The sequence below is a fragment of the Sturnira hondurensis genome, unplaced genomic scaffold, assembly GCF_014824575.4.
Source record: "Sturnira hondurensis isolate 20B ecotype Veracruz unplaced genomic scaffold, ASM1482457v3 Scaffold0021143, whole genome shotgun sequence".
Lineage (NCBI taxonomy): Eukaryota > Metazoa > Chordata > Mammalia > Chiroptera > Phyllostomidae > Sturnira > Sturnira hondurensis.
Window position 1 is genome coordinate 1,399,373 of NW_028093774.1, and position 24,989 is coordinate 1,424,361.

Below are 24,989 nucleotides of genomic sequence, written 5' to 3' on the forward strand. Positions count from 1 at the left end.
CAAACAAGCCACTCAAGCCAAAATACTGGTGTGACCGCCATGTGTCTCCACGCTCCGACCACAAGGAGGCGGCCAGAGCGCTGGGACCATGGAGATGCTGACAGCAGATGCCAACGGCTCTCTCTGAGGGGCAGGGACCCCACCTCTCCTGTGTGGGGCCTTGGAGTTCCAAACACGGGCCCTTCGTCATTCGCACCTTCCTCCCCCGCGGGGGCCCTGCTGACCCGGACGACCACTGTGTCTCCATTCATTTCCACATTGCCCACTGATTAATTCACTGACTCCCTGATTGTAATTTCAGAACCCGGGTATTGAAAAACCCAACAAAGGCACGGTATTTTCGGGATAATTAGAATCATTCTTACAACAACCTATCTCCACCTTTGACTATTCTCAGTTTTCCTATATGTATTCATCAAAATAACAATTCCTATTCACGCCTACCTGTGACTAGGAAACCATTCACCTGCTTTGAGTCTATTTCACACTTTTTGTCAACTACAGTGAATATCCCTCAGTGACGCACACTGACCGTGTTGTCCTCAGCCACCCAGGGAGCAGCCATGTGCCACTCCCTTCTAATTAAACTTCCGGATTTTCATAATATCTCAACAGGATTTCTTGGATAATCACATATTTTTGTAATTGGACAATACCTCACTGCATTCATCTTTATTGATATATTCATTTACAGATTCTCGCCTCTACCCTGTTGTAATAATAGAGTGAAAATACAGGAACCCCGACACCTACAGAAGATGCGCAAGTGTCCCCAACACATGTCCACAGCAGCCCCTCACACGGTGGGCATGGACGTGGTGGCTCCCGTGTCGGGCCCAGAGTCCCAGCCAGGCGGTCATCGCCATGAGGCAGACGCCACGGGGACTCAACAGCGATCCAACTGCCCCTTGGTTTCTTCCTTTCTACTAATTTGTCGATTAGATCATTAATTCACTAATAATAACATGTAAACATCATGATTTACCAACCCAAGAAGAGTTATTACATCACTAATCTGTATATATTATTTTTACATCCGTGTATCCCTTTGATTGATTATCCTGCTTTTCATATGTGGATTAATCAATATAACGGTTCATATATCCCATATTTATCACTGGGATACATTCCTTATTTAATTATATTTTACAATTTTTAATAATGTGGTGAATTACCTTAAAAAAACCCTTAACCAAGAAAATAAAACTTCGACTATTACTCACATTAATCTCCACCCCCGCATCCCATAGTGGCAACCGGAGAGCTGGTGACCGTGGGCCATGCTGAAGCAGCTCTGGCATGTCTGAGGGGCGCAGAGCAGGTGGCCCACACAGCAAAGGGCTGATGGACACTGGCCCTTGCTGACCACATGTCACAGACTCGGGGTTTAGACATTTCTATCCTCGTGTGTATGCAGTCACCCCAACATGATGAAAAACTCAGTCTAGAGACTGACCCGGAACCATACAACCGATTCACACTAACCCACGGCAGTATGACTCTTGGCCAAGCGGGAAATCCATGCTATATTCCTTTCTCCATAAATGTCTTTTCAATTTTTTAATAATGCCACATACATTCATGGTATTGTGCTGCCTCGCCCTATTATGCAAATTTTCCAATGTTTAACACTTCGTCAGTTCCATCACTAGTCAGGTATCTACGAAATCAGTACAAAAACACGGCCTTGGTATTGATTTGTTTTCATCTCGACATCTGTCCACAGAAACAACTTGTCTATAAAATCAGTAAAATTTCTTGCCTAAATTATAATTGAAAATATTTCACTCCCTTCACATGGATTTCTCTGTGTATTTGTTTACTGATTATTTTATTGATCCAATTATAAAACAAAAAAATGCATGAACATGAAAACCAAAAACAAGACTTTATACAAATGCTCCCCGACACCTGACGACAGCATCACTTTTTTTGTTTTCATTTACTTTTTATCGTTTTCATAAAACACTGTGATCCCCATGTACCAAAATTAACAGTGATTGAATTAGGTCAGTTCCTCCTAAGACAGTAAGTACCACTTGCAATCCCTGCATCCCACAGGAATGAGGGACCACGCCCCCCGCCCAGCAGCAACAAGTCACGCAGTGTCCGCGGCACCATCGCCCGAACACTGTCCCTTCTTCACCTCTGTCTGCCTTGCTTATCGACCAATCACTACTCATGATTTTAAAACTGGATGATGCCCCAACCCCCAAGAAGACACTGATATCTCTGTTAGGTAACTAAAATCATTCTTACATCAATATACTTATTGCATTAATATCTGCAATTTTTGAGCAATAACCAACATACTGTTTCATATTAATTTAATATTAATGCATTGGATTCTATATGGCAGTTTTTAAAAATATGCTAAATACTCTGGAAAAAACTCACTAAACCAGAAAGGAACTGCGACTACTGCTCTCCTTGGTCTCCGTGCCACAGACGGGGAGATGGTGTCATGGAGGTGACGCCTTAGAGGGACACTTCCTGGGCTCCAGGAGTCCGTTCTGAGAAGCACAAAGAGAGTCAAATGTGAGCAAATACTAAGATCTCACCATACTCACCAGACCTCCACTTCCACATTTCACTGACTGAGTTACTCAGGTATTTAAAATTCGTGTGTAGAGTTTTCTATTGACCTCAAACTTGAGGCTGACCCAAAACAATCCATTTTCTCTTCATTATTTTTTAATTGAATGGGCTGACACTGGTTCATAAGATTATGCAGGTTTCAAGGGCACAGTTCTATGACATGTCGCGTCTATGACATTGTGTGCCCAAGACCCAAAGTCCGATCACCTTCCGTCACCATCTATTTGACCTCCTCCCCCTTACCGCCCACCCACCCGGCCCCCCTGCTAACCGCCGTGCCGTCGTCCATGTGTCTGAGTTTTGGTTTCCTTGCTTCTTCATTTGTCACTTTCAGTTTCATATCCCACACGATGCCTGACTCTTTCTGATGTAGTTTCCATAGCATGACGTTCACAAGGCAAGTCTGTGCCAGAGAACACCGCCAATGAGTGTATTTCTTAATGAACTCAGGGTTTTCAACTTTTTATATTATTTCCTTACTTCTCATGTATGATCAAGTTGTGCACAATGTTTTACCCTTTTTTCTTTATAATTCAGATTTCTTTCATGGTTTGAAACACCCATTAATAATAATAAATGTGGAATCTATGAAGCTAACACAAAAACGCAGTCACTGTATTTTGTTAACACCTGTCTACAGGGTCACAGGTATCACGCGGCATGCGAGAGCTCGACACCCGTTATTCACATGGCTGCACCGCCATCCCTGGTCCGGTAGAAGTCTGCCTTTTCTCCACTTGTTTCTGTGTTTGTATGGATTACACCTCATTAAGTCAGTGGTAACTATAAAATATCAACAGAATTCACATAAACTTCACACTTGCATATGCTGAAGTTCCCTCTGTGGAAACATTGCCAACATGGGTTATAAGTCTTTCACCAACTGGTCTCGACGTTACGCCAAATAAGGATGGCAGCGCTGTGTATTGTATTTATTATTGGCCCGAAAATGCCTTTTTGATAATATTTATTATTTTTAATAATGCCGTAAGTAGCCTTGAACAAGGACACAAACCAAAACTAGACCTTCGACTTTTACTCACGTCAGTCTCTGGTACGAAAGCCACGTGGCAGTTTTGCTCATGGAGGGGTCGAAATGACTTGACTAGCTCTTCCGAAAAGTGCCAGAGAAGCTGACAAAAATGTTGAGAGTCCCTCCATTTATTCATAGTTGTTACCATTCATCTGTATAGTCATTTAGGCATTAATTCGTGATTATTACTTTTAACTTCATAAAATAACCTTCAAATCCGAAACTGACTTAGGCAATGATTGATGATTCCATTTCATTGTTTTTACAATGAAAAGGGTCAAGTAGACCCTTGGTCAACTTAGTATTCTTTTAATGCATGTTAATATTTTTTTACCTTGCTATATATTATTAATCAAAGAACAATGCTCTCCCTCTCCATCTTTCTTCATTTATACATTTATTTTCTATACTTTGTAAGTTTGATTAAATCGTGAATCCAAGACCAACACAGATGTGTGCGCCCAACCCCCCGTCTGCAGGACCCCCGGACACACGGGGAATGAACTCTGGGCCCTCAGGGTGCACGACAGTGTTCCAGGCGCATCGTACCCACTGTCCTCTGGTCATTGTTACAGATCCCTGACCGCCCCTCCGTCTTTCCAGTTTCATGAACTTTTATTAACTAATAAAAAATAATAATCAGTAAAATCCTTTCCAAACAGAATATGCTGATTTCTGTATTCTATTTACAGATGAGCGGTAAAGTGGTTCTAATAAATTTGATATTTTACAATGGACTATTTCCACCTTCTCTGGTCACATTTAATTGCTTTTGGAAACACAGTGCACATCCGTAAACAAACCACTTAAGCTAAGACAATGACTTTGACCATTACTCACAGGGTGTCCACCCTCCTGCACCGCAGACGGAAACAGAGAGCCCAGGACCGAGGGGAAATGTCACGTTCAGCTGGCGAGCATCCGTTCCAAGGAGGACAGGGCAGAGCAGACGATGACAACAGAGACTTCCTTCCACTGACCCTCATTTTCCATCCTTCGCGGAGGATGCAGGCATCTGTCACTGAAGTCTATTTACCTCATTGTCTTTTGTGAAAACAAAGTACTTTGAACTTCCCTCTGCCCCAGAACATAAACACTGTCTATAACTGTCCCTGGCTACACAGCACCTTTCACCAGTCAGGTGCCGTTTACTTCCCTTTGGACTTCACATTTGCAAATTATCGTCATAGGATGTACTGCCACCCCACACACGCTTGGAGTTGCACAAGGCAATGACCATTCAGCTTTATTTTTTCAGATTTCTTCACGGATCGGTCGCCGACCCAACTCTCCACAGGCATGAAAACGCGATCACCACCACTGACCCTGACCGCTTCGCCTCACCCACTCCCACACGGCTTAGTAATCAGTTCATTAATTCACTAATGAAAAATCTAAAACTCTATGACCCCCCCCCAAAGCTCAACAAGACCTTAACACCCCTACCATGTATCAAGAAACACTCCTGCACCAATATCTCCATCCTTATACTGTTTTTAAATGTTTTAATCAATATAATGCTTCTTATTAATAAACACTCCCACATCAATATCTGCATCCTTGTACTCCATTTTTAAATGTTTTAATCAATATGCTTCTCATTAATCCCATAATTGTTACCAGGATATGGTTTACGTTCTTTGATTCTACTTCCCACTTTTTATTAATACGGTGAACCTCCCAAGACAGAACACCAGAACCAAGGCACGAACTTTCACTATGACTCACACTGGCCAACTCCAAGGCACCCTGGTCAGGGAGGAGTCCTTTGCTGAGGCCCGGTGTCTGTCCTGAGACGCGTAAGGCAAGTGATAAAAAATAGCTGAGACATCCTCACCGGTGCCCTTTGCTTTTCTCATTTTGTTTAGCCAGCAGTTTGAGCAATCGTTCACAGGGCGAGGTTTTTTTCCCTTAAGGAAAAGGGCAATGTCGATCTCACAAACTGGCCCAGAACCTGAACACTGTCTGTGACTTACCCTGTTTGTTATCCTTATACAGGGGACAGTCAGGGACCATTGATTTCTAATTGAACTTCAGGGTTTTCATAATCTATCAATAGTATTTTTCTTGCATAAATGCATCAGTTTATAATTGGACAATGCTTCACTGCACTCATCTTTATTCATTTGTAGATTTATAGATTCCCACATTTATCCAATTATAATAATAGAATGAAACTGCAATGAAGACCAAGACCAAAGCCAAGACCCTTGTGCACTCCTGACATCTGTCCATGGGATCCCTTTACCCAGTGGGCGTGAGCTCCATTCTCATGTGTGGAACCCCAGAGTTGGACATGTATTCAGCGTGTGTGTCTCATACACCACCGGTGGTCACCGTCGGTCCGGTATCGTCTCTTTTCCTTCAGCCACATCTATAGGTCTATTGATTAAATCATTAATCTACTAACAATGATTTCTAAATACTGATTTAAAAAATCCTAGAAGAGTCTTTATATCTCTATTCTGTACATAGAGTATTCTCACATCAGTGTATCTCTTTCATTAATTATCAGTTTTCCACTGGATTAAATCAATATAATATTTCATACATTCCATACTTATCATCAAAAGGTAGTTGCCATCTCTAATTATATTGCAGACTTTCTAATAATACAGTAAGTTATCTTTTTAAAAATCATGGAAATCAGGAAAATAATTTTTCCTGTTACTCACATTAACCTCTGTCTTCTCATACGGAGGCAGCCATCCAGCTCCTGACCATGGACGAGGCTGAAATCACCCAGATTCAGCCAATCTGAGGAGCACAGGACAAAACAGATAGTAACAAAGGTTTAGACGGTAGGCCACTGGTCCCTGCATTCCACCTGGCCTGCCATTTAGTCACTTATGTAATCGGTGTATTAAGATCCTGTGTATTTTCTCGTAAGTGAATGAACGGTGTTGACCTAACCACTGACAGACATGAACACTGGCTACTACTTATCAGTATCACCACCAGCTTCGGTCCGAGAGTCATGACCTGTGCTACATCCCCCTTTTCAATGTCAGGGTTTGACACACTGATACTAGTCCTTGCCTGGCCACCTATTTTTATAATCGGACAATATTTCACCACCTTTATCTTTATTTTATGTCTGTTCATTGCTTATTTCGTTGATCCAATTATAAAGATAGACTAGATTTCTTTTATATTGGACCTCAGAGTTCCAGACACGTAATCACAGTCTACGACTCATACGCCACCCTTGGTCATCATTGATCCAATACTGTCTTTTCCTTCAATCATTTCTACACTGTTTATTGGCTAATTCACTAACTTACTAATAGTAATTTTAAATGCTATTATTCACAAAACTCAAGATGGGTTATGATATTCTTCATCTGCATACAGATTCATTCTCACGTCAATAATTACTTTATTATATTAAATTTCATGTATGTGATAATTAATATAATGTCTCATTAATTCAATAGTAGTAACTGGGCTATCATTCACAAATCTGGACTCCATATGGCACTTCTTAAAAATATGCCCTGGCTGGTGTAGCTCAGTGGATTGAGCACAGGCCTGTGAAGCAAAGGGTCGCCAGTTCGATTCCCAGTCAGGGCATATGACTGGGTTGCAGGCTAGGTCCCCAGTAGGGGACACGTGAGAAGCAACCACACATTGATGTTTCTCTCCCACTCTTCTCCTTACTGTCCCCTCTAAAAATAAATAAGTAAAATATTTTAAATAAATAAGTATCCTTAGAAAACAAGGTTGAAACCAAGACAAGCGTTTGGATTCCTACTCACATGGGTTTGGGTGCCGGCAACACCGAGGGGCAGTCAGAGGGCGTGCCACTGGTGGGGGGGCGTCCCTGACTCCGCGGATGTCTGCTTTCCCCCTTCCGCTGACTCGTTCAGGTGCCAACGGGTCGTTCACGCCGCCGCTGCATTTCCTCTTCCTTCCGATTCCTTCACGGGCACCGACATTTTCAGTTATTACTACTCCCTGCCTCACCACGTACGTTCCCAGGTGGACAGTCCCTATTTTACCTCTACCTGTCGATTGATTTCCACCTGTCTTTCCTGATTCTACAACGGATTCATTATAACAAATCTAAGTCCACAAACTCAAAATAAGGACGCGATCATTGCATCTTTCTAACATCTGTCTGCGGATCGAACACAACAGAGGAAAGACCACCACCACAATGAGCCTCGGGCATCCAGACACGTGTCATTCACTGTCTGTGACGTACCCGCCACCAGCTGTCATCACTGGTGCACTGAAGGTCCAATTTTTCTTCACTGATTTCTCCAGTTCCTATCGATGAGATCATTAATTCACTAAGAGCAATAAAATAAACCTGTGACTCCCAAACACTAAGGAATAAGGTGATTGAACGTCCCTAACTTCTGCAGTAGCATCTTCGCTGGCCCATGTTAGATGTCGCTCATCAATCAACCTCCATGCTACGTATTAAGTTAATCAACAGAATGTTTTTATATCACATTTATCACTGAGCTATAGTTGACTTTTGTTCTATTATTTGTTACTTTTTTTTTAAGATTTTATTTATTTATCTTCAGAGAGGAAGGAAAGGATAGAGGGAGAGAAATATCAATGTATCATTGCCTCTCACGCATTCCCTCCTAGGGACCGGCCTGCAACCCAGACATGTGCCCTGACTGGGAATCGAACCGCGATTGTGTGGTTCGCAGGCCCGTGCTCAATCCACTGAGCTACACCAGCCAGGGCTTATTATTTGTTACTTTTTAATGACACCATGAATATGCTAAAACAAGGAGCCCAAACCAGAACAAAATCTTGCTCTGACTTGCCTCGGTTCCATCCCCGAAAGAAAGAGAACGTGACGCTCAGCCTTGACTGCCCTTGACTGCGACAGAGCGCTCAACCTTGACTGCGACAGAGCGCCGTGGGCCCAGTGCCTGCTCCGCAGAGACCCCAACCGAGGGGCGGGGCTTTCTCCGCCCACCCGCACACATTCCACCGTCGCTGCAGAGCCATTCAGGCACTTACGCACTTGTGAAAAGATTTATGCATTTTTATCTTAAAAATACACTTACACCTTGCATCTGAATCAGGCAAACACCGACGACAACATTGCATTATCTCTACCAACCTTCGCCAGAGATGGGGTCGCTCGGTCCTCTTATACCCACTCTGAAGGGTATGAATGCACCTTTACTTCAGCGAGTATTTACCGAAGAAAAATACCTCAACCTCTTCGTTGTTATTCATTTGTACACTTGTTTATTAACTCTACCACAAATACTTTCATCAATTAATTTTTAAGGTTCATGGACACAAAGACTAGGAACAAAACCCTTTTAATCTCCTGGCATCTGTAGATAGGGTCCCTCTAACGTGCAGAAGTGGACAAGATGACTTCCGCGGAGGCTTACTAACTGTAATTTTAAAAATACATGACTTGCAAAAGGCCAGGAAAGGCACGGATACCCTTAATATGTACATAGAATCATGAATTATCTTGCTTTTCATTAGTAATTTCATAGTGCTATTCTTTCCATTAAACCCATATTTGTCCCTAGGACCCAGTTCAGTTTCCGTGATGTCATTTCCTACTCTTAACCAGAACAGTGATTACCCACAGACACGCCAGCGGAACAAGGTAAGAACCTGATTGCTACTCACGCTACTCTCCCAGATCCCACAACTGAAATGTCACCCCAGGGCTCTTGGTCCAGAAAGCATCCTCAAAGCAGGTGGCATTTTTCCATTCTGGGGAAGATAAAGCAGAGAAGATGATAAAAATAGTTGAGACATTCCCACCATTGACCTTTGCTTTTTATCTCTCACTTATTCAGCCACCGGGCAATCATGAAATAATTTTCCCCTTAACAAAGAGTGCAATGGTGGTCGTGCAAACCGACCCAGAATCTGAACATTGTCTGTGACTCATGTCACCCTTGCAGAGGTCACAGTCATGTGCCACTGCCTTCTAATCGCACTCCAGGGTATTCATAATAAGTCCCCAGTATTTCTTGAAAATCACATAGTTTTATAATTGGACAATGCTACACTCGTTTATATATTTATTCAATCATTCATTCTCACATTCATCCAATTGCAGACACCACCGATATCTGACCCAATATCATTTCCTTCATCTATCTCTAATTGTTTATTTGCTGATTCATTAATTCAAAAATAATTTTCAATGCTGTCATTCACAAAAACTCAAGAAGCGCTTACACATCCCTGATGTGTGCAGAGGTCATCCTCACATCAGTGTGTCTCTTCCGTTAATTATCCGCAGGTTTCCACATGTGAATCAGTCACTGTGACTCGTCTACCCCATATTCATCACTGAGAGACGCTGTCTCCTTCAGCTGTATGTTGTGCTTTCTAATAACTCAGTGACTGACTTTAAAAAACACCTAGCCCCAGAAAGTAACGTTTCCTGTCACTCACATGAATCTCTGCCCTCCACATAGACAGGCAGCCACGGAGCTCGAGCCCACGGGGAACGCACTTCCAGCAGCTCACACGCAGCTGTCCTGAGTGGGGGAGCCACACAGGGGATGAAAAAAGAATGAGATTACGTTCATAATTCCGAGTTCCAACTCTCATTGAGCCAATCATTATCCAGCCGAGAACTGAAGTAATGTGTATTTTATTTTCTCTAAGTAAACGAACAATATCAAACCAGCCACTGCGAGAGCATAAACATTCACTCTTACCAATACCTATATCATCCTTCATCGAAAAGTGACACCCTTGCGCTTTAAATATGCGTTAATCCTACTCCTTGCCTAACCACATATTTTTATAATTGGACAATATTTCACCCCTTCATCTTTATTGATTGATTGATTTGATTGATCCAATTATAAAAATAGAAAGAAAGTGCATGAACATGAAGAAGAAAAACCAGACCTTTGTATATCCCTGCCATCTGGCTACAGAACCGCCTCGAACAGGACAGCGGCCACACCGCACATCTCTTGGACCTCAGAGTTGGACATTTAGTCATTGTGCATGACTCAGACGCCACCAGTGGTCATCATTGATCCAATGTTGCCCCTGTTTTTTCATTCATTTCTACATTGTTCATTGACTGACTCGTTCACTCACAAAAACACAGGAAGAGCCTCGATACCCCTACTCTGTAAATAGGATCATTCTCTCCTCAAGGTCACTTTTCTAAATGATGCTGCCATTCATTTATGCATTCATCAATATAATGCATCATAAACCTCCGTATTTGTCACTGAACTGCAGTTGGCCACCCATGGCCCTCTAGGAAACTTCTGAATGACAGACTGAACTCCGCCAAAGGAAGATCACTGAGACCAAGACAAGAACTTGGACCATTACTCACAGCGGTCCGTGCACCCCCACAGATGTGCCGCCGGAGCCTCCACTACGGGACGCGCATTATGTCTGCATTCTGAAAGTGCAAAGCACAGGCAGGCATAGAAAACCAGTAAATAAAATTCGTATTCCCGCGGAGTCTCCATTTCCACAATTTCTTTACTCAGTCATTTAGAATGTTTATAAATTTTTCATAGTGGAGATTATTTTTGCTTTTAACCAAAAGGACAACCCCAAACTTGAGACTGACCCAGAACAACAAAATTAACTCTTAATTATTCATGTCCTCTGACTCTTGTCCACAGAGGCGCTGTCCCTGGTCCATTTATTTCTTAATGGGTAACAGTGTTCACAATTTGTATTAATATTTCTTACCTCCTCACATGTGTTTACAGTTAGATAATGCACTCTTTCTTCTGCAACTATTATTTATATATTTTTACTAATGTTATTATTGACCCCTTAATAAAAATAAATCTAAATCTATTCACCCAAAATAAGAACATGATTTTTATGCATCCCTAACACGTGTAAATTGGATCAAATAAATGGAGAAAGTCGAGCCTGGTTGGTGTTGGGTCTCAGGACTCCAGACACACATTATTATTTCTCACCCGTGACTCAGAGGCCACCAGCCATTATCCTGGTTCCTTACAGGCTCACTTTTAGTTCATCCATTTGCATATTCCTATCAATGAAATCATTCCTTCAGCACACTTGTAAAATGATACATGATTAACAAACAGCAAAGAACACCACATCGGAGTACCTTTCACTACCTTCTATGGAATCGTGATGAAATAGACGATCTCTCTTAAATGTCTATCAGTTACCTATTTTTATTTGTTTGTTTTCAAATCACACAGTCTCCGCCTACTCTAAATAGTTTCGCCATCTCTGAAACACGATGATCGCTGGGTTTGCCAGTTTTAAGATTTTACACAAAATGGGGGCCTCCTGCTTCCTTCTCGGTTTGCTCAGCCCGGTGAACGAGACACATGGGTGTGTGTTTGTGGACTTACAGTTTACTCACTGGGTTTTTCACTTTGAGTTGTATTTTTGTATAGCTTTCAGGTATACAGCTGAGTGGCTGGACAATCACATACTTTACACAGCATTCCCCCACAACGTTCCTATGACCAGTGGCATCCGACTCAGTTGTCACAATGTGTTCGCTGTATTCCCTACACTGTAGTTGACACCCTGTGACTACGTTGTAACCGCTGATCTGCACTTCTCAGTCCCTTCACCTTTCGCCTGGTTCCCCAACCCCCCTCCTCTCTGGGTGTTTTTGTTTGGAGGGTTTGAGGTCTAGGTCTAATTCTTCCTGTGGTTGTACCAGGAGGCCAAGTGCACTTACCTCTGCCCCCGTCTTGACTGAAGCTCACTCATTTCATCTATTAAGTGAACAGTACTGGGACCTTGCCCCTGACATGGAATATGGACACCAAGTCTTACGTGATGCTGCCTAACGCCCTTAGCCACAGGGTTCCACCCTTACACTACTGCTTTCCTGATACATACTGGTCTTCCCAATATACATTAATCAATATTAATGTATTATACTAATCTATTATACTAATTTTGCCCGATCACAAAATCTTTATAATTGGACAAGGCTTCATGGTCTTCATTTTTACTCATTTACACACGTTTATGCTGATCATTTCACTGATCCAACTGTGAAAATAGGCAAACGAACACACAGGAGGACCTATACCCGCGTCTGTGGTTCCTCACCTCTGCCTACAGGGTCTCTCCTGGCAGAACCAACGAGCTCGATTCCACGTGTGCTGCACGTGAGGGTTCCAGATGCCTGGTCCCTGCATAGGCCACCAGGAGTCACCACGGCTCCGCACCGGCCCTCCCTCCTTCACGCAGTACAACTATTATTCATTTATTGACCAGTTACTTCAGTAATTACAACCATTTATTGATCGGTTAATTCAGTAATTACAACTATTTATTGATCAGTTAATTCAGTAATTATAATTTGTAAAAAATGATTTTGCACAGAAATCCATGAGGAATCTAGACTTCCCTCATATAGATTTAGAATCATTTTCATATCAATATCTCTCATTACTTATTCAATTTTTACTACATTCATTAGTCAGTATAGTGCTTCATATTAATCCCATATTTCTCAGTGGGCCATTTGGATTTCACTGATTACATATCACACTTTCAATAACACAGTGAAACCCTTCGAGGAGTAAAACTAAGACAAGAACTCTGACTTACGCACACAGTCCCCGCACTTCTGACCCTGCATGGAGCCAGGGAGCCCGTGACGACGGGAGGTGCCCGATTCAGCTCGAGAGCATCCTCACTACAGAGTACAGAGCAGAGCAGATGATGAGAAACGAGGAGCATGAACAGAGGACTCATGGTCATGGACAAGGGGGTGGCGGCTGACGGGGGGCGTGGGCAGGGCAGGGGAGAGCAGTGGGGAAAAGGTGGGACAGCTATAACTGAGAGATAATAATCAAAAAATTGCATATATCCTTTAAAAAATTAGAACTTTCTCTCCACTGATTCCTGTTTCTTGCATTTTATTTTTTTACTTAGACATTCATTAATTTTTTTTATAATGCAGTATATTTTCTCTTAACTAAAGAAAATCTTGAACCCAACACTGACCCAGAGCAATGATTCTGAGTCCCATTCATCAGTGTCCACGTGGTTCTCAGGCACAAGGGCAAATGTCTCCTCCATTATTGCTTCGTAAGTGAGATTTTAATTTTACTAAAAACATTCTTGCCTCACTACGTATGTTCCCAGCTAAACCATGTTTCCCTCTCTTCTCATCAGCTATTGATTACATTCTTAATAGTTTGACTACTCATTCATGGGTAACAATAAATCTACATCTATAAACTCAAAGTAAGAATATGATCTTTGTATACTCCTGATGTCGACCCACGGGGTCATTTACAACAGAAGGTACACTAGGTTCTGTCGCTTGCGGACCCAGGAGTGACGGACATCTGGAGTCCACTGAAGAACGACTCCTGCCTGACCCGTCATCGTCACTGGTCCATGTACAGGTCTCTTCATCTTCCTTCATTTCTGCATTTGCAATGATGAAACCACTAACTCGATAATAATAAAAATAAATACATGACTCGTGAAATCCCAAGAAAAAGACCCTTGAATAAGCCCTGCTCGTGTAGGCGCAGCTTGTACCTTTTCCACCGATTGGCCTCCATGGTGCACGTGATCGGCTTACTCAGTATCACAGACCGTATTTGTCACCGGCCCACAGTAACTTTTTATTACATTTGCTACTTTATAATAATGCCACGACTGCGTTTTTGAAAACTCACCCAGGCCAAGGTGAGCTCGTTGACGAGCATTCACGCTGGTCTCTTTTCTGACGGCCGGTGACATAGTGTCCACCCCCCAGAGGCAGAAGTCAGCTCAGTGCGCTCATTCTGAAAAGTGCAAGGAGATGATGCAAAAAAGGATGTTGATTACTTTTATAATTTAATGTGGATACACTCGTTAAAATTTTAAAATATCCCCTACAGGAATATAATTGGAATGAATATAGACCAAATTAGTAGAGAAAATAGTTCAACTAGTAAACAAACAAACACAACTCATTAGAAGTAAACTGGGAAGGGATGGAAACGGGCAAAAACAAAGAAGGACCAAAGTTAGAAATACGTAAATACGTTCAAGCACATTGGCCATCGTAAAAAGGCACAACAACAGATTATCCAGCTGTGACAAGTAATCAGACTGCATTAGTAAAATTCAACTACAGAGACATTTTCTCCATTATGCATACTTTCCACTCTTCATTTACAGATTCACCTGGGCATTTATTAACTTCTGGTAATATTTATTTATTGTTCTCTTAATAAACTGAACTTCAAACTAATTCCTGGGATAGCACAACCATCATTACCTGTCCGTGTGGGCTCAGCCTCATCACACATTTAATCCATGTGGCCGTTTCTTCACCCTTTTCCCCGTCTATTGATATTCATTTTTATTATTACATCTTTTATTGATGAACAAAGTGTCACTCTCATCATCTTTATTCGTTTGTACATTTGCCTATTTATTGGGCCATGAAATCTTTAATAATATTTTTAAAATTCATATACTCAAAGGCAAGAGCAAGAGCCTGCCGTGTCCCTGACATCTGCCCGCGGGCCCCTGTCCTAACTGGGCATGCGCACCACACGCTACCTGTGAGGGGTGTCGACGCTCGTGACACCTGCCCGGCCTGTAGGCCGCACATGGCCTGAGGGTTGTTGTTGGTCCAAGACTGGCCTTTGGTTTTTGTTATCATCTACATCTTTTTGCTGTCTAATTCATTAATAAAGAAACACACATAAATCACACAAAAAAACCGAGAATAAGACTCTTGGCGATCTCTGGCGTCCATCTGTCCGGCCACTTCCAGGAATACCCAGTCCCTTTCATGAACTGAGCTCATATGAGGCTCAGGATCGCCCATGGATCAACCAATACAATGTTTCGTGCTACTCTGGTATTTAACATGGACCTATCTCGTCTTCTTTGATTATATTAACACTTTAGAATAATACAGTGAAAACCCTTTCTGAAAAAAGGAAAACACTTAAACAGAGAGAAACATTGGTTACTACTCGGGGGTCTCCGAGCACACGAGCTGCCACAATCTCACAGCCCCGACCACGGACACCGCGTGGCAGTTGGGCGTGTCCAACCTACAGAGCACAGAGCACAGCAGAGCCACGGAAGAGATGGGGACATCATCTCCAGGGGCCCCGATGCCACCGGTACTGAGTCAGCCGTGCAGGCGGTTAGTAACCTGTGATCGTATCGTATCACTTCCCCTGAAGCGACGAACACCATGAACGCTGCCACTCACAGGACACGAACATGGCTCCTTGTGACTGCCCGCGTCTAATTCACCCCAAAGAGCAGCATCTTGTGCTGTTTTTTTTCATTCATCTTCGGGGTTTGCGGTATCATAATAGTGTTTCCTACCAGACCCCATAGTTTTCTCAATGGACAATGCTTTGCCCCATCCTCTCCACCTCTAACATGCTCATTGGTATATTCACTGGCTCAGTTATACGAACAGAATACAAATGAGTAAAAACAAAGGCAAACATAGGATCCTAAACATCCTGGCATCCACGGAGGCCCATCACGGCCAAGTTCTCCTTTATCTGTTTATTTATCTCTCTCCGATGATTCTATCATTGATTCGTCAATGATAATGCATGTAACTCTACCGACTCCAAATAACAACATGACCTTTCTACGTTTCTGATGTCTGTCTGCAGCGTCATTTCCAAAGGGGGACTGGACTCACCACGTGATGTGTTGCATTGGGTCGCAGTTTCGGTCACTTTCTCATTCCCCGAGACTCATCCCCCGCCGCCTTCCTCCCTGGCCCACAACTGGGTCTCTTTTCTGTTCCTTCAAGTCTGCATTTAGATCCACAAAATCATTAATTACTCGATGATAACAAAATCGGTACAGGATTCACAAAAAGTAAGACAAGGGGAAGGTCCTCTCCGGCACCCGTCTGTTCAACCACTTCCCACACAGACCAGCCTCCTCTGGGAGCCAAGCTCAGTGTGACGTTCCCGAATAACCGCCATGTAATCGCCATGTTTTGGATTGTATTTCTTACTGGACAATAATTAACTTCTGATTAATTTAATAACTTTAGAAATACTGTGCATACCCATCACCTAGCGACCTGAACGAAGCCAAGATCTTTGGGTATTTGTGACTCACGTCTCTTTCTCGACAGAGGCCACGTGACCGTCTTGATGACGGCGGAAGTGGACACCCGCTCAGCACCCGCCCTGAGAAGTAGAAGCAGAGAAGGTGATAAAACACTGAGACCGACTCTCCACTGGCCCCCTGTTGCCTCCATTCATGTACATAGTCCTCTGGGTATTTCGATGAGTACTCGCAATATGTATTTATTTTTCTCTTCAATCAAACGTCCAAATTGTAAGTATTACTTATCACTGTCTATGGTCTATATCTCGCTTAATCAAGACATAATACCCCTGCTGTATTTATTATTTATTCCAAACTCTTAATATTAATTTTATTTATTACATAGTTTAACAATAAATGATGCTTCACCCTTTTCATCTTTATTCATTTATTTGCTCATGTATTCTGCCACTGATTTTTTTGTAATAATATTTGGACCCCAAAGGTCCAGATACATATTGACCAAATGTGTCGCCGATCACAATCATTGGTTAAGATTTTGCCCTCTTATTCCTCATCTTTTTAGGTTAGTTCTTTAATTCACCAATAATCACAAAATAAATTCACTCATCACAAAAACCCAAGAAGTTTCTTGAACGGCCCGACGTCTGTCTACAGAATCATTCCCTGCAGAGGCCGCAGCTCCTCCTGTGCTCGGCCTCAGTGTTTAACTTACCCATTACCCAACCTCCCGCTTTCTGGCAACACCAGCTTCATCATGAGGCTACGGTTGGTTTTTGTGATTGTATTTCACAGGTCTTTAAACAGTTAATACCCTTGGGCAAGCCACCCAAAGCTCAACAAGAAATGGCACTCTGCCTCACAGTGGTCCCCGCACAGGGCCGCCATACTGCTCTCAGTCACGGGGACCACAGCAGAACCTTACAGAGCGACGAGCGTCCGTCCGCCCCGAGGAGCCCAAAGCAGAGGAGATGATGACAGGCACCTCCTCTCTGGAGACCGTCCTTCACTTTCCACCTCTCGTATCCTTAGGTCACAGAAACGTTTGCCAGCTGATGCTAAAAATTATGTCTCTTCTCCGAAAAAGAACAGGGTGGAACTCACCCCTGCTCCACAGCAATTCCACTGTCGCTGTCACTCTGTACATGACAATCGGCCAAAGAGGTCACACCCCCTCGATCTGTTTATTCCCTAAGGGACACGGGCACTTCCCAGTTATCACAATGGCATCGTGCCCTCTCACAGTTTCATCACTGGACAGTCCTCATCATTATCATCTATGTAATGGTATGGATTAGTTCTTGACTTTTTCACATTCATGCAACAGAAATTAACGAAGCCCAGAAGCCCAGAGAGAAGATCTTTGTGTTCCTGACCTGCCTGGAGGATCACTCCCCACAGAGGGACAGACTCGATCTCTTCCGCGTCGTCCCTCAGAGTCCCAGCACGTCGCTGCCCATGCCTCACGTGCCACCGGCTGCCCGACACGGTTGAGATTTGCCCTCTGTCCCCTCACTCATGTCTGTATCTTGAATAATAACGGAATAAATTTACATAAGCACAATAACCCCCAAAACAAGGCTCTCAAGTCCCCCCAACATGTGTGATCGCCCTTGTCGCTAACAATGGTCATTGGCGCGAACCCACCAAGGCCACACATTCCACGTGGAGCCCACCGTGGGCCACGGTTTAACAGGACGGGGCATTCTCTTAAACAGGTCACCCACACCGGGACTCGAGCTCGCCGACTCCTCTTGGTCCCCACGCGCCTCACACAGGGTCCTTGGCCATGGTAGAAGTCGTGACTCAGCCCGGGGCGGCCACTCTGAGTGCGAGCGACAGAGGTAAAACCATGAGGCATCCTCGCCATGAAAGCGTGAATTTCTCACTGCATTTTCCTAGCCATTTAGGCATTAACTTTGGAGGATGATCATTTCTTCCTCTGAACGAGCCACTCACACTTACAGCTGACTCCAAGCAAGAATGCAGAACACTATATATCCTCAGCATTATCATTTTTACCCCCAAAACACAACCCCTTGGCCCATGTATGCTAAATGAACTCCGGGGGTTCCAAGCTGTATTAGGAATAATTCTCACCTAGCCACACATTTTCATGGCTTCGCTGTCTCACCCTCTTCATCTGTCTACACCGATTTGTTGAGTCTTTCACTTCCTCATTTAGGATAGTAAAATTGAAAGCGCCAGCGAAGCACCAATGGCTGAGACATTACCCTTAAGAAGTACCAGAATCCACCCATCAGTGTCATTCCCACTGACTTAGACGCTTAAGTCCCGTTTTCTAATGGACCTCAGAAGGTCATAGATGTTTTGATCACGAAGTCTAGTTCAGAATGCATTCCACTCACATCATCGGTCCACGGTTGGCCTTGTCCGTACAATGTGTACATCCTTACTCTACACAGAACGGACCCGCATCAGCACTAGAACACGGACCAGTACTTACAGCAGCTGCGTGCTCTTCCCTCATGAGGAAAATAGGGCACATCTTTATCAATTACGGAATTTGGGGTACAACCTAAAACAGAAATTCAAGGAGCTATTAAAACGAGTGGCATGGTCCCGATCTACTACTGAAACCATCCTAAACAATACTAAACCCTATCAACCCTAAACTGTGTCAGTACAAGACTGCCTCCTCCTTTCGCGGCATTCACGTCTGTGGCTATTGACTCCTCTGCGGTCTCGCCCCCTGGGGCAGAGGCCGCCTGGCGGCCCGGGCCCTTCAGAACACTACTCGGTCGGCTCCAGGGCCCGATGGGGATGTGCAAGGCGGAGGTGGAAGCAATGAGATGTTTTCTCCACGGAACTAGGCTGTACGCCTTCCATTTGCTTGGAGTTTTCGATATGGATTAACTGCCTTGCTTCTCTTGATAACATGAACAAAGTGGGAGCCTCCTCTGGTGCAGAGCACGGCATTACTCATCATCACCCCTCTCCGACTACCCAAACGCTGCTCCCCACAAGGCAGCACCAGCAGCGCCTGAGGAGACGGCAGGAAACACAGATTTCGGGATCCCGCCGATCCCACCGAATCAGGAGTGTTGAGGGCAGGCCCACAGGCCGCATTTCAACCCGCCCTCCAGGGGGCTCTCAGAGTCCGGCATGAGGACCACTGTGCTTCTGTGGGGCCCTGGTCCAAGGACGCAACACCCTTGCTCTGGGCTTTCTTAACACACTGCCCCGTTTCAGAATCATATGAAAACTCATTTCCACCTCACAATGTTTTTTTCTTAATTGAGCTATCTCCACCTTTTGTATTTATTTACCTATCAATTCCCTATCTAGCTAATGCAGACACCGATTCTCCCACTTTACTCCCTTAGAATAATGCAATCCATTCCCAGGGCCCACTCGAACCCCATAATCAGATTCTCAGAATGACGAAAATCGAGCTCCGAGCTTATTCCCACAGTGCAACGGGCCAGCTCAAAGAGGAGAAGTGAATCCATCACTGTGTTCGGAATGCATTGCTTTCTCATCAGGGCTCTGCGTGTGGCGCTTTTCACTGAACCAGTAAGGTCTTCGGTGACACGAGAGAGAACAACTGTGACCTCACCGTCCACGCGGCATCCAAACACCTTCGATATCGGCGTTGTCTCCTTAGTCGCTTCACCGAATTAATTACCAGCTCAGATCTCTCCCTCCGATGAATGTTTGTAAACTGTGGTACAAACCGAACAGGGAATAGTAAGTCATTTTCAAAGTGAATGTAAAATCCTCAAACTTTTGACAAATTGTACTAAAACTGACACCTAGCATATCTTCATCAAAGATTCATGTTATATATGTACATAGCTATATATTAATACCTTTAATTTCCCTCATTCATTCTTTAATTCACGAGAAATGGGACAAACTATCGATTTTGTTTTAACAAAAGGAAAGCTGTTTAACTTCCCAGAAGCCCAGGAGAGAAACATCTGTGGGTGCCTCTGGCTAATTTCCCTAACTCACGTGGATATGAGCACATACGTTTTTCTCGAGGGGGGCACACCAGGTGCACACCCAACACATGGCACTTCAACACACACGCGCTTCACTGCCCAAGGGCCCTGTCCCCTGTGAACTGATTAAATTATTAGTCCATTAGTAATTTATGATGAAGAGCATATCTGAACAATCTGAAGACAGTGGCACTGTCTAGTACTAACTGGGCCCAGTTGCTCACTGTCACAGGTGTCAGGGACTGTACACGCTGCACCAACGGTACTGAAGAAGGACTGACAAGTACACCTGTAAGTCTTTAATTTTGTCACTGGTTCGCACTCAGCCCTCTTTAACGTAGTTAGGTGGTGAAATTATATGATTTTTTACTGCTTATTAATCAAGAAGAACACACCTGCTACCCAGACACGACCCAAAAAAGGAACATCAACAATGACATTGCCCCCTCGGTCCCCTAAGCCGAGATAGAAACACTTCTCCTTATTGTTGACGGACTTCAGCTCTTTGGAAGCGGATTGGTACTGTTTGTTTCATTTTACACGCCATTGTCCTTCCACATCTGGCCGTAGTTTTCCTTCATTTACTCATACATTTGTGTAGCTATTATCCTATTAACTTGTAATAGGCAATAAAATCTGTTCTGCCTGGGACCTCAGGGTTCTTAGATGGGCACAGTCACCTGTGAGTCATCTGTCCCGGTCCTCTGGTTCCTGGGTCATTCTAATTCCATTAAGACTCTAATCATAAATCCATACCCATGACTTTTTAAAAAACTTTAATATCCCTAAACATCTGATATAAAATGACTTTCAAAGAGCAAACTGTCTAGACCCGTTTTGCTGAGCATTCGCAGTGTTGCATATGTGGAACAGTGAAAAAACTTGCTTCATTTGAGGCTCTTTCTCATTAATCCGTGACTGGCACGGGCTAATCTCTTCCATCTGTCTATGGAATTATCTCCCTCAGCAACACATCCCCTCCATTAAACGACTTCAATGTTTCAAATAAGAATTAATCAACATAATGCTTCACATTAATTGCATTTTGGGGCCCTGGTTGACATTTACTGATTACATTTCACACTTTTTAGTAATACAGTGATTACCCTTAAATAAACCCCGAGGATGGAGCTGGAACGCTGACGTGACTCACGTGGCCGCCACGCTCTGCCACCAGACACAGCAACAGAGCCCAAGATCATGGAAGGGCCCCACACTCAGCCCGAGTGCGTCCGTTCTCTGGAGACAGAGCACAGGAGACGGTTTAAAATGGTTGAAAACGGTCGAGACCCTACTCTCCACTGATCTTGCAGTTGCCTTTTAATTAGTCACGTAGGGAACTAGCAATTTGGGGAAATGTTTAAATTCTCCAAAGAGCCCTGGCTGGTGTGGCTCAGTGGATTGAGCGTGGGCCTGCGAACCTAAGTGTCTCTGGTTCGATTCCCAGTCAGGGCACAGGCCTGGGCTGTGGGCCAGGTCCCCAGCGGGGGGCACGCAAGAGACAATCACACATTGATGTTTCTCTCCCTTTCTTTCTCCTTCCCTCCCCCTCTATCTAAAAATAAATAAATAAAATCTCTAAAAATAAAAAAATAAAATAAATCCTCCAAAGCAAACCAACGTCGCTCTAGGTATTTTTATATGTGGGCAATACTTCACGATCTTTCCTCATTCATAACTTGGTAGTGAGTGTTTCATTGATCCAACAGCAAATAGAAGGAAAACGCATGAACGCAAATCACAAATAGGACCAGTGCCCACTCCTGACACCTGTCCAAAGGGCCCCTCCAACAGGAAAATGGACCGGAGACCTCCTTTGTGCTGGGACTCACGGGCAGACACATGTTCATTGTAGGTGACTCAGGCGCCACCAGGAGTCATCGTTGATCCATATTTGTCCCTCCTGCTTTTCATGCTTTCCTACATTGCCTACTGAGCAATTTATTCATTCATTAATAGAATTTTAAGATTCTATTATTCAAAAACTCAAAAAAACCTTCATATCCCTAATCCATGTCTAGAATCATTCTCACATAAGTCTCTCTCTCATCTTATTTTTTCTTATATCCATTAATCAATCTAATCAATTTTTATCAATGCAAAAAATAAAGCCCTGAGCTAGAGTTTGCCCTACTAGATAATCTTTCCCACTCTTTAATGATACAATGGGTACCCTTTAAAACCAAAAACACTGGAACTAAGACAAGAACCTCAATGATCACTGCCACGCTCTCCACGCGCCTGCAAACCAGAGGCAACCAGAGAGCTCGGGGCGGGGAAGGCACTGGGATCGGCTTCCGTCTGAGAGGATGGAGCGCAGCAAATGACAGTAAAATCGAGAACTAATCTCCAATGACCTTTGACCTCTACTTTTTATTTATTTAGGCCTTTAGGTATTTGTTGAGTACTGGTAATATTTGTTTTCCTCTTAATAAGTTACACATCAGAGTTTTAACTACTTAGAGTAGTAACTACTACTTTTCATTTTAAATATCACTCTTTGTCCAAGGTGTAATACACTTGATGCATTAATATTGATTTCAATATACACTAGTATTGTTTTTCTTTATATTTCAACAATAAACAATACTTCACCCTCTTCATCTGTATTTATTTTCTCATTTATTTTTTTAAAATATTTTATTTATTTATTTATAGAGAGAGGGGAAGGGAAGGGAAGGAGAAAGAGTGGGAGAGAAACATCAATGTGTGGTTGCCTCTCATGTGCCCCGCACTGGGGACCTGGCCTGCGACCCAGGCATGTGCCCTGAACTGGGAATCGAACCAATGACCCTTTGCTTCACAGGCCCGTGCTCAATCCACTGAGCTACAGGAGCCAGGGCTTTCATTTATTTTTATAATATTTTGTAAAATTTATGAACACAAAACCCAGAACAAGAGCTTTCTATATTCCTGAGTGTTCCTGATATCTAATCTATCTACACAACCTCTTTTTACAGAGAGAAGCAACGAGATTTCTTTGCATTGGACCTCAGAGGACCTGGCACAGCTGTATTCAACCCACGCGATGCACACCTGCCCTGTCACCATTGGTACAGGCCGGGCCTTCGTTTCTTCATCTATTCCATTTACTGAGCAATTCGCCAATTCACTAATAATAGTAGTAATGAAATAAAGGCCTGGGAATCACAAATACTCAGGGACAAGATCCTTAATACCTCTAACATCTCGCAGTAGAAGCATTTTCCTCACTGAATAAGCCTCTGTTCTTCATCAGCTTCACTGACTGCAAATACCTGTCAGCTGACATAAGGCTTCATGGCAATTCCGTATTTACGCTGGGGGTATGACTAGCTCTCTTTGACTGTATTTAATACTATTTTAACATTCTAGTAAACACTCTAAACAAACAACCCGAACTGAGAGGGGAATTTGACTGTTACTCACGTGTACCTGTCCACAGGGCCGACCCGCGGAGACCCTGCTGGAGGCCAAAGGCTGAATCAGCGCCAGTGCGTCCGCCCTGAGGAGTGCAAAGCAGAGCAGACAACAGTGCGACTGAGAGACGGTACACAGACGCGCCCATGTCACCTCATTCACTCAGCCCCTCAGCAACACAGTATGCATTTACTGGTTTTCTCTTAGCAAAATGCATAATAGCGAACTTGATCCCAAGCAAGAGTCAGAACTCTGATGATTACTGACTAGACGTCTGCATCATCCTTAGCCCAAGAGGTCGGACACTTCAACCACTGATATTTTTTAATGAACTGCAGTTATTTTCAATACATCCTAATAATTTTTATTGTCCATCCTCTTCATCTTACATAATTTGTATCTATACACAGATTCCTTTTTGAGCCAATTATTATGATAGAATCAGAATTCCTGAAAAGGAACCAAGAAAATGGTCTTTCGCCTGCCCTAACCTCTGTCTGAAGGGTCACTTCCAATGGAGGCAACGACTGCATTTCTGTGCTGGACCTCAGGGCTTCAGACACGGCGTGTCATCGTCTCTCTGAGACTCATACTCCACCAACTGTCATCATCGGTCCGTGTCGCGCCTCTTTCCCTCACTGTCACATACATCACCTCAGTCCTTCACCCCTTCATTCATTAATTTTTAAAACCCAATCATCCACAAAAACTAAGGAATAAGCGCAATGCATATTCCACATCTGTTACAGGAAGATTCGCCACATTATCTCCCCCTCATTAATAATCATCAATATTTCATATGTGCATTGGTAAATACAATGCTTCATAATGGCCCATATTTGTCATTTTCCATGGTTGGTGTTTTAGATTATATTTTATACTTTCAGCAAGACAGTCAATACCCTTTTAGAAAATTTCTCAAACAAATACAGGAACTTAACCTTTACTCACATGCGTCCCAGCTTCTGCAGAGCACACGG

At 43.4% G+C, this 24,989-nt stretch overlaps 3 non-coding genes and 3 pseudogenes across 3 annotated transcripts; all 6 read right to left on the bottom strand.

Annotated features, from left to right (window-relative positions):
- Window positions 1-5,908: 5,908 nt before the first annotated feature.
- LOC118977051 (uncharacterized) lies at window positions 5,909-5,978 on the bottom strand (annotated as a pseudogene).
- An 807-nt stretch (window positions 5,979-6,785) lies between these two features.
- Window positions 6,786-6,857, bottom strand: LOC118977046 (small nucleolar RNA SNORD113/SNORD114 family). Its single transcript, XR_005064442.1, has one exon. It is a non-coding gene; the product is annotated as a small nucleolar RNA SNORD113/SNORD114 family (small nucleolar RNA).
- Window positions 6,858-7,790: 933 nt separating this feature from the next.
- LOC118976983 (small nucleolar RNA SNORD113/SNORD114 family) lies at window positions 7,791-7,865 on the bottom strand. The gene has a single exon (XR_005064397.1). It is a non-coding gene; the product is annotated as a small nucleolar RNA SNORD113/SNORD114 family (small nucleolar RNA).
- Window positions 7,866-10,569: 2,704 nt separating this feature from the next.
- LOC118977047 (uncharacterized) lies at window positions 10,570-10,639 on the bottom strand (annotated as a pseudogene).
- Window positions 10,640-22,432: 11,793 nt separating this feature from the next.
- LOC118977054 (uncharacterized) lies at window positions 22,433-22,501 on the bottom strand (annotated as a pseudogene).
- A 2,048-nt stretch (window positions 22,502-24,549) lies between these two features.
- Window positions 24,550-24,627, bottom strand: LOC118977050 (small nucleolar RNA SNORD113/SNORD114 family). Its single transcript, XR_005064445.1, has one exon. It is a non-coding gene; the product is annotated as a small nucleolar RNA SNORD113/SNORD114 family (small nucleolar RNA).
- Window positions 24,628-24,989: the final 362 nt, after the last annotated feature.